General features: G+C 42.3%; 1 pseudogene; it reads right to left on the bottom strand.

The window, feature by feature from the left end:
• Positions 1 to 2,279: 2,279 nt before the first annotated feature.
• On the bottom strand, positions 2,280 to 4,032 carry LOC129822771 (zinc transporter ZIP12-like; annotated as a pseudogene).
• Between the last annotated feature and the right edge of the window lie 7,284 nt (positions 4,033 to 11,316).

Here is an 11,316-nt window from a genome sequence, read left to right as displayed (position 1 = left end):
GGCTCAGGATACGCACTGGTAGCCTAGTGCGTAGTGTAGACACTGTAGGTACTAGGCTGGGGCGGGGAGGTGGTGCCGGAAATACCGGACCGTGGAGGCGTACTGGCACTCTTGAGCATTGAGCTTGCCCAACCTTACCTGGTTGAATACTCCCGGTTGCCCGACCAGTGCGGGGAGGTGGAATAACCCGCACCGGCCTATGTAGGCGAACCGGGGAAACCATGCGTAAGGCAGGTGCCATGTATGCCGGCCCGAGGAGACGCACTGGAGACCAGACACGTTGAGCCGGCCTCATGACACCTGGCTCAATACCCAATCTAGCCCTCCCAGAGCGGGGAGGTGGAATAACCCGCACCGGGCTATGCACTCGTACAGGAGACACCGTGCGCTCTACTGCGTAACACGGCGCCTGCCCGTACTCCCGCTCTCCACGGTAAGCCTGGGAAGTGGGCGCAGGTCTCCTACCTGCCCTTGGCCCACTACCCTTTAGCCCCCCCCCAAGAAATTTTTGGGAGTTACTCACGGGCTTTTTCGGCTTCCGTGCCAGACGCGTTCCCTCATAGCTCCGGTTCCTCTCTCCGGTAGCCTCCGCTCTCCTCAGTGCCTCCAGCTGTTCCCATGGGAGGCGATCCCTCCCAGCCAGGATCTCCTCCCAAGTGTAGCAACCCTTTCCGTCCAAAACATCGTCCCATGTCCATTGCTCCTTCTTTTCCTGTCCCTTTCTCCTTTGACTCCGCTGCTTGGCTCTGGGTTGGTGGGTGATTCTGTTACGATAATCCTCCTCCTCTTCAACCGAAAAGGAGGAGTATTGAGGGAACCAAGGCGCAGCGAAGTTTGAACACATAATGATTTATTAAATAAACAAAATAGACAAAGACGAAAACGAACTATACTGGATATAACTAACAAAATAACAAAACGATGTAGACAGACCTGAACAACCGAACTTACATATACACGAAGCACGCTGACACAGGAACAGACTACATAAACCGAAAACGAAACGAACAACCGAAACAATCCCGTATGGTGTAAGACATAACACAGACACAGGAGACAATCACCCACAAACACACAGTGATAATGCCCTACCTAAATATGACTCTTGATTAGAGGAAAATGCAAACCACCTGCCTCTAATCAAGAGCCATACCAGGCAAACCGAAACCAACATAGAAACAGGTAACATAGACTGCCCACCCAAAACACATGCCCTGACCATAAACACATAAAAACTAACATAAATAGGTCAGGACTGTTACAAATATTGTCTGTATTCACAGGATCTGTGTCTTTCGATTCGTGTATGCTGTGTATTTTTACGAAATGTTTGATGATTAGTAAGTAGGTAAACACGTTGCTCTAAGTAGTTTTTCTATTCCATTTGTGACGGTGGGTGCAATTGTAACCTATGCCATCTACCTGAAATATGCACTTTTTTCTAACAAAACCTATCCCATACCATAAATATGTTATCAGACTGTCATCTGATGAGTTTTTTTGTTGGTTAGGGGCTATAAATATCTTAGTTTAGCCGAATTGGTGATGGCTACTGGTGTTGGTGGACAAATAAAATATGGTGGATTATGCTAATGTGTTTTTAGGTAATAGATGTACATCTTTACATATTGTGTCTTCCCTGTAAAACATTTTAAAAATCGGACATGTTGACTGGATTCACAAGATCTGTGTCTTTCATTAGCTGTATTGGACTTTAATGTGTGAAAGTTAAATATTTAAAAAAAATATTTTTTTTGAATTTCGCGGCACTGGTTTTTCAGTGGGGGGGGGGGGGGGGGGGGGTGCCGCTAGCGGCACGCTGATCCTAGACAGTTTTAACCTCGCAAGGGGAGGGTGCTAGAGTATTGAAAACAGGGGTGCCAATAATTTTGCTGTTTTTATTAAAAAAAAAAAAATGTATTACTTGTTAAACAAACTCCCTTTCTGGGAGCAATTGTATTAGTATAAAATAAGTTAATTTCCTTTATTTTTTTAATACAATATATCTCAGTATTTGTATGTTTTATTTTTAATCTTTTGCTCATTTTTATCAAGGATGACAATTATGGACCTGACTGTAGGTGTGCCAGACATACTGTAAGCTAGCTATGTGCCCTATGTTACACAGTACATCATACAAAATAAATCATCACATAGAAAATGTGTGCATGTCCTAAAACTCACATGCAGGCATCTGATTTCAACAAAAGTGGATTCATCCAGCTCTAACACACATGTGTCACTACTGGATCAAAAATGACATTTGATTGTCACTGCTATTATTCACCTTACTTTATTAGCACTATCACTTGCATAACATGCCTTGTGGCATTTCAAATAGGCAGTTCGATGCCTTCCTCTAGTGTAATACTTTTCACAATTATGACAAGTAGCAGTAAATAATATAGTAACCCACAAGATGTCTAAATGATAAAAAGCAAGACCAGAAAGTACCGTCAACATTGCCATCAATTACATATATTGTATGGCAGATACCATAGTTGTATGTGCCTGCGAGTGTGTCCTGTCATCAAAACTTGAGTTTGTGCTCAAACAGGGTGAGGAGCAGGAGGCAGGCCCAGCCCAGTATTAGGCCAAGGTTCTGCAGAAGGAACATGAGACGGGTCTGTTGGTCTTCACACGACTCATCTCTGGAAGCTGAAAGAGAGAAAGGGGACGAATTCTTGACTGTGTGAGCTGACTGATCAGGGGGACACACGGTCTGGTCAAACTCCAGCCCCTACCTATCACTGTGTTTTACTAAGAACAGCAGTAGCCCAGTCTCACCATCTCTACAAGTGACAGATAGAGGAAGATCCCTGCGGTAACCGTAAAGATCCACTGCTGGATCTCTGGTTCTGAGGAGACGAAGAGGCCGACGAAGGCCGTCAGAGCACTGAGTAAGTTCATCATCACTGCATTCCTCACAGAGAGACCTGAGCTGAGCAACACCACAAAGTCACCTGAGATAGAGAAAGAAGAAGAAGATGCTATTTAAGGTCATTTGGGACCAGCGTTTTCAGTTCTTCGCAACTGGGACACAAATTACTCACGTCGTGTCTGGTTTGGTTTGACAAAGGGACCAAGAGAAGAACAACAACGCTGCCACCCCAAACCAACAACCTTTGACCTTTGAGCCGCTGCTCTGTGACTTGTGACCTCTCACCCATTTCATGAGGGATTTCGTGGCAGAGGATGGCTACGGTGGTCGCCATGCCCGTCTCGGCGGATGAGGAGAAGGCCGCCCCCACCACTAGGCCATCAGCAAAGTTATGGAGGCTGTCTCCCACGATAACCATCACAGCCAGTATAGGAAATACCCTGTCCTGGGAACACAAAGAAAGCCTGTTCGTGTGGCGGCTCATCCACTACACTTCCTAGCCCAGTAATTACACACAGCACAATGGACAGAACTAAACAGAACAGGATCAAATTAAACAGGGAGAGAACTGTGGGACGATGAGTGAAGATGAATGAGAAAGGAGGATGAGGAAATAGCTTACTTACTTGTCTGATGTGTGAGGGTTCTTGGTTCAGGCTCCTCTGATGGGATTTCTGTGCCATCTAAGTCCTCCACAGTTCCCTGTAGGGGAGCGACGACTAATAGGATTTTCCCCTTTCAATACACATCATTACAGTGACGCGTAGTTACTCCCATCCATACCAAAATCAGCAAACCAGTGGCCACAGTTCCCCCTGCCTATATTAAAAAACAGTCTAGAGGAAGTTCACCAAAACCGTTCATTTTCTCTATCTCCTCCTACACCATCTGCATAAGGCCTGAATGATTCAGCAGCATCATCAAGGTCTCCTGCACATTTACTCCCACCCACACCACTCTTCACTTTCCCCGCAATGCAACACTCTGTAGATGTCTACATCAAAGCTCAAACTGTTCAGAATATTGCCAAAATAATTGTGAATCCTGTAGGCCTACCTCTTTTGAATTCCTGTGCTTTTATATTAGCCTCCCACCCCCACGCAGTGATGACAGCACATTGTCAGATCAAGACTGCTACTCCCACTCCAAACCTCCTCCAGGTTTGTCTTGTCCGTGACAGTGAGGGCTGGTTAGTATGACACATTTTGAAACATTTTGTAACAACAATTGTGTTTAACCAGGTGGGTTTCTTTTTTATTTATAATCTCTCATTTTAATCATGTGAACAGGAACACAGTCATACCACTGCAGTCTGCCATCTTCCAAGCACAAACCTCAAAAGCTTTTTTTTTTTTAAACACTGTTTGCCTTTCACAATTCCAAACAAGCCTACAAAGAGACATTTGCCCTGAGGATGCACCTTCAATTGAGTTATCTATTTCTGCTTTCATTTGAGGAAGTGAAATAGGGTTAATACCATATAGCTTCTGCCCTCCATTGATGCAGTCACTGAACATCATTTTTTTTTTAAAGAGCTGCCAATTACACTTTTGGAGTAGAGTATGGGTGCCAGATAGAGACAAACAGACTCACCAGATGCATGGTGGAGACGGACTTGCCCCTTTGTGAGTGGCCATTGCAGTTGTGCTCCAGGGGGAGGTCATGGGAATGGCCCAGGCCCCCGTGACCCTGCCGGAGAAAAAGAGACTCAGTCTCCAGTCACTCTGTGGCAATGAGCCATCAGCCACCTGCACAGTCAGCTCAGCATGTGTCCCAAATGGTAACCTATTCCCTATATAGTGCACTAAGTTTGTCCGGGGCCCATTGGGCTCTGCTCAAAAGTAGTGCACTAAGTATGGAATAGGGTTCCATTTGCGATGCAAATTTAGTCCGGGTTCAGCCAGAGCCAATGGGAACCCACAGATAAGCACCATCATGACAAACTGTAATGAATGACTCAGATGGATTTCCAAAGCAAACGTTCAGACATAGACATGCTGGTTATGCTGAAGAGTAAAACAGTTATTGTTATAATGAGTTGTTACCTCTTGTTATTTGTTGAGTTACCACAGGATGTAGAATTTGTCTTACCGTGGACTGATGAACATCAAGGCTTTTAGAGATACTTTTGTAACCCTTTCTAGCTTTACGCAAGTCAACAATTCTTAATCTTAGGTCTTCTGAGATCTCTTTTGTTCGAGGCATGGTTCACATCAGGCAATGCTTCTTGTGAATAGCAAACTCAAATTTTGTGAGTGTTTTTTATAGGGCAGGGCAGCTATAACCCACATCTCAAATCTCGTCTCATTGATTGGACTATTATTAGCTTTTGGAAAAGTCATTAGCCTAGAGGTTCACATACTTTTTCCAACCTACACTGTGAGTGTTTAAATGATGTATTCAATATAGACAAGTTAAATACATAAATTTATGCGTTATTAGTTTAAGCACATTGTGTTTGTCTATTGTTGTGACTAAGATGAAGATCAGATCAAATTGTTTGACTAATTCATGCAGAAATCCAGGTAATTCAAAAGGTTTCACATACTTTTCCTGTCACTGTAAAACCTGGAAACTTGCAAAATATGTCAGGCAGATATAACTACAGTACAATTGACTTTCCCAAGTGGATTTACTGAGACTAATTTTAATCCAGATTAAACTGATCAGTCATACGCGAATATGGATAGAGTGATTAATAAGAAATCAGTAAATGTGTCTTAATTCTGGTTCTGGTACTGGTTCGGAAAGACATTTACGATTATAAATCTATCTGTGGATACCGTAGGTCGAAATGGCTTGAATTGAGCAATAGCCCTGGTTCCCAAGGACACAGGAGTATTTTTTTCTGAGCCTGTGTGACATAGGATGTGGAATCTGACACCACTTGAAGCTGGAATGTCCCTCCTACCATTTCATTCGCTCTTCTGACTGTCCATCAACTCCTGGCTGAACCCTACATCACAGCCACTGACAAAGCACATACCCGCAATCATTACATAGTAGCGCAGCAGGAGAGAGTGGTATCATCACGGTAGCACATTCAGAGATCAATTTATAGCCATTAATCTAAAATAATTCATAGTTTAAAGAAAAATACTCTCTGTTTGTCATAGACAGACAATATTAATATGAGATGAAAGGCGAGTTCAGGAAGCTCTGGGGGATGTTCACAGCGATGGGGGCAGACGTTTTGATCAAGAAAGACTTTTAGGGGCCTCCCGGGTGGCGCTGTGGTCTAAGGCACTGCATCGCAGTGCTAGCTGTGCCACCAGACACTCTGGGTTCGCGCCCAGGCTCTGTCGCAGCCTGCCGCGACCGGGAGGTCCGTGGGGCAACGCACAATTGGCCTAGCGTCGTCCGGGTTAGGGAGGGTTTGGCCGGTAGAGATATCCTTGTCTCAACGCGCACTAGCGACTCCTGTGGCGGGCCGGGAGCAGTGCGCGCTAACCAGGTCGCCAGGTGCACGGTACTCCGACACATTGGTGCTGCTGGCTTCGGGGTTGGATGCGTGCTGTGTTAAGAAGCAGTGCGGCTTGGTTGGGTTGTGTTGTGTTTCGGAGGACGCATGTCTTTCGACCTTCGTCTCTCCCGAGCCTGTACAGGAGTTGTAGCGATGAGACAAGATAGTAACTACTAACAATTGGATACCACGAAAAGGGGGTAAAACATTTTACCTTTAGAAAAAGACCTTTAGAAAATATGCACATTTTCTCTAACACTAAACATACAAATATGTACTTTACTGTTATAAGGAAGGTGAAATCTTATAGTTAGCCGTTTTATAATTTGATTATGCTATATTTGGAAGCATATGTGTCAGGGATCATCAACTGAATTCAGCAGTGGGCCAAATTTTCTGGAGCGGATCGTCAGGGGGCCAGAACATAATTACAAATAATTTGTAGATTGCAAACTGACCGCAACAACCCAAACAGATATAGTTGACTAAAACATAATAATAATTTTAAACCTTGTATACGATCACGTATATCACTATTATTCATAGGAATACTTTGGAACAGATTTCCCAAATTCAAATGATTTGCTGGTTTTCTTTACAGTCTTTTATGTCCAAGAATAAATCAATAAAACATTTAGTTGCCAATAAAATCACCCACCAAGTGGGGAACCCTGATATAAGTAATTTCAAGCCTTTATTCATACTGTTTTGTTGAATAGGAAATATTTCATATATTCATATTTGTATCATACTTATACTGTGTACTTGAGCTTGTGTCCTCAAAAGTGACTACACCTCAGCAATGTATAACTATTTTTACTAGAAAGGTCAGATAAAAATATAAAAAATGTAGTTGATTGATGTGCGTCAATCTAAGTAACATAATAAAATAAATCAAAGTTTGACAGTTTAAGCTAGAGATGTCTTTTTTTTTTGCATTGGATGCATCTCAATCCACTGCATCCACCGATGTTCGCAGGTGGCAGAGCTAAAGCAAAATCAAATAGCTAAATGATCCATAGTATGACCATCTTAAAATGTTTAAAATAATTCCATGTGTCAGTTTAGAATCCCCCCCCCCCACCCTTTTGGGGATTACGTACACCACATTTTCCATTACATTTAGTGACATTTATTAAAGGATCAAAAGCAGTTTGTGCTAAATATCTAAGGCATGTTCTTTGTCACATAATTTTTTCTGTTGTGAGGTGATATCAATTAAGAGGTACTCTAATGTGCTGTCCCCCTGTGAAATGCAATTATATTCACATATATTTTTTTCTCTTTCCGTCCCTTCATCATCTGCTAATAGGCCTCTTTTACCCATTTAGGGCTTTGTGTTAGTGTGAATACAGCTCTGGCCAGACACACGCAAAAAACACACAAAAGTCCACAGGGGCGAGAGTGGGCGAAGCACTAACCCTTGCAAATATTTTCAATGCACAATTCAATGGTGAACAAAACCAAAATGTTTCAGGGTCATAAGAGTCTGTTTTCAATGAATTCGTTGCTTTCCTAATTTCTAAATGCCCTGTGCAACTGAGAACTTCATTCTGTGCTTCTTACACACACACTGTTATCCCGACAAACTTCAGATAGCAATCTGTCAAATTGACTGACCTCTAAAGCCATAGGGGTCAAGCCCTTAAAGGGTGACTGCACTTCCTGATTTGGCCTAATTTTTCATCAAGCCTCATTAAGAAATACTAGCGGCCATGACTGAAGGCAAACAAGAGTTGTCTTGGGGATGTGGTTTGATGTCTGTGTCTTTGCCATTCAATCACAACAAACAAGTGCAGTAGTGAGTACAGCGAGCTAAGCTAGCTTTGCTAAGGAGAGAAAAACGTTTTGAAGTTGAGGACTTCTCCCCTCCTGACTGACTCGCCTTGATTTGATCTTGTGCTTGGCACCATAGCTGTGTTCGAAATACCCATACTAACATACTGTAGACTACATACTTAATGAGTATACACTACATACTAATAGTTTATTTTAGTATACTGTAAACAAACGGTATCCTTTCAGTTGAGTGTACTAGCGCATCTACCGGAAGTTGATGCTGTTGCTATGCAACTTCTTGCTAGCATAGCTAACAAATTACTAGCTAGACATCGTACGACTTCATTAACAATGTCCATTGAGAACGCACAATGACTGTACCACTTAGCTAAGCGTAACCAAGTCAATAAACGCTGGGTAGTTAGTTAGATAGCATATAGTTAATATACTGGCAAGTTTGATGTATAAGTAGCCAACTAATGGTACATAAAAGCAACTGCTGTAATGATAGGCTACGCGGTTCGTAAGGCTAGCATAGTTAACAAATTCGTCAGCCAACATAACGTGTGACGTAACTTATTTGAAAGGTCATTCATTTATTACATTGCTCCACATTTTCTTAACATTTGTCATAATTAGTTAAAGCAATGAATTTTTATCCACGCTCGTCGGACTACGGCAGCATATTTTCCGCCATTTTCTTAAATCTGAAAATGTTGTGAAGCCACGCCCATTTTCTGAAGAATTGCATTATGGGCCCTAAAATCACGGAAATTGTATCCACTGCTTGTATACTTTGGATTTTGGCAAATGTAGTACGACATCCGGGAACTTTTTGCATACTAACTATATCCATACTATGACCAATAAGCATACTACATACTCAATTTAGTCACAAATAGTACAGTTAGTGTAATTAGTTTGAATATTCGAACACAGCTCATGTCTTGTTTAGAGTTGTTTTGACTGATGTCTATACTAATATGGCAAAACATTTCTAGCTTAAAAAAAAAAAAAAAAATTCTAGCTTTTTGAGTGTAATTCCCCATTAATTGAGGACATAATACAGATGACTGTATTTGTCACACCCTGATCAGTTTCACCTGTCTTGTGCTTGTCTCCACCCCCACATGGTGTCTCCCATTTTTCCCCATTATCCCCTGTGTATTTATAGCTGCGTTTTCTGTTTGTGTTTTGCCAGTTCGTCTTGTTTTGTCAGGTCTTACCAGCGTGTTTCCCAGTTCTCTAGTTCTTGTTTTCGAGTCTTCCTGGATTTGACCTTTCTGCCTGTCCTGACCCTGAGTCTGCCTGCCGTTCTGTCTCTGATTGACTCTACCTTGGAATACGAACCTCTGCCTGCCCTCAATCTGCCCTTTGCCTGCCCCTTTGTTTATAATAAATATTCTGAGAACCAAACTATCCACCTCCTGGGTCTGCATCTGGGTCATATCCTTGAGTTGTGATAGTATTTGGCTTGCAATATTTCTCTACTGCGCATCATCATGGCAGAGTTTGCAAAACAAATGTGAACTGGATCGATACAAATAAGCACGCTATCATTCTGTCAGGTAGGCCTACTTTGTAGTTAGCATTTCATTGAGAAGATTCTGGGGGAAGCTTTTCTGTCTACCCACAAGACAGTTGCCATTAAGCCAACACTGACAGTCAGGGGCGATATTGCTGTAAATTTATTTATTGACAGATACATTGTTATGTTTGTCTTTTTAAGCCGATAGTGTGTCTAACCAGGGGTAGGATTGTGTCAATGTGACTTTGATTGGACAGCAGCAGGGAGCTGGCAGTGGCTGATATTTGTGAGATGTGTTCATGACAGTTTTCGATGGAACCCATGGAAAGTGTATGCTCTTTCAGAATAGTTTGGCGAGCTACTCATAGGTGGGCTGAGAGCTACTCATAGGTGGGCTGAGAGCTACTCATAGGTGGGCTGAGAGCTACTCATAAGTGGGCTGAGAGCTGCGTGTAGCTCGTGATCTACCTGTTGGAGACCCCTGACCTATAGAGTAATATGAGAAGAATGTAATTGCTTAACGTATGTAGATATTTTAAAGAAAGTGTTTTGATGACTTTCAAGTGTAACAGTTCCATGTAGAATAAACCATAATTCACATAATACTGTCGCAGTGTTCTGCTAATATAACAATATGCAAATATTACACTTGTCTTTCATATTTTATTTCCATTCACAACCGATAGATACTGTGCCTATCAACATTTTTTCTGGTGGCGCTGGGGCTACCTTGCCAAACATGTCAGATGTAATACCTTCCTGTATGGTGTCCCATACCCCCCCCCTTTGATAGTACCATTCTATTCAACAATAACAAAAGGGATGTGTCTTGTATAGTTTGAATGCTCAGTACAAGGTCTTTCCAAATTCAGACATCGGTGTCAACCTGTCTTTCAGTCAGAGGACTGAAAGCCTCTCTCCTGTCCTCCATCGGTAGAAAAATTCGATCAAGTTGATGAGTGACACGTATTGAAAGGATGATGTTATCGTGTCCATATATGCATTTTATTGTCTGTCTGTAAAATCTCTTTATTGTGGCAGGACTATTTCAACAAGTCAAATTCCTGTACATGCAAATGTTTTTGGCGAAAAAATTTGATTCTGATATTACTAAACACCTGTGATGTCCTGTCTTATTAGCTATCACCCTTCTCAGGTGTTCGCCAGCGATGGTAGATCAGCTCCAAGCCCCCCTCGTCACGGATACTGGTCACGAAGGAGCCTGACATACGGCTCCAACCCAGCTCCAATCACAGAAAAAGAGAGGGAGACAGAGAAAGACTGTCACCATACAGTCATGGAAGCCAACAAAAATACATGGTTCAACGTAGTCAATCAGAGATTATGAATCACAGCTAATTCACAAGGGATATGTTCCAGCATAGCACTGACTGTTTGTCATTACTCACCCTGGCCCAGAAGTAGTCCATAGATGGGGGGAATCTCCTTACAACATACAAGACACAAACAGCACTGATTACATTTTCAATGGTGGTTATGTCCTCCATTACTCTGAAACAGGACTGGTGTCTGACCACTGCTTCCTTATTTGGTGATCTGTCATTATTATTTTTGGCCCAGAAAATACTGTACACAATAATATTGTTGATTGTTGGTATCTTTTTTGGGGGTTAGCTAGTTTGCTTGATTATTTAGCAGGGATCT

Source organism: Salvelinus fontinalis, chromosome 25 (genome assembly GCF_029448725.1).
Source record: "Salvelinus fontinalis isolate EN_2023a chromosome 25, ASM2944872v1, whole genome shotgun sequence".
NCBI classification, from domain to species: domain Eukaryota; kingdom Metazoa; phylum Chordata; class Actinopteri; order Salmoniformes; family Salmonidae; genus Salvelinus; species Salvelinus fontinalis.
Note: the sequence above shows the minus strand (reverse complement) of the source record. Positions and strands in the feature narration are given on the sequence as shown.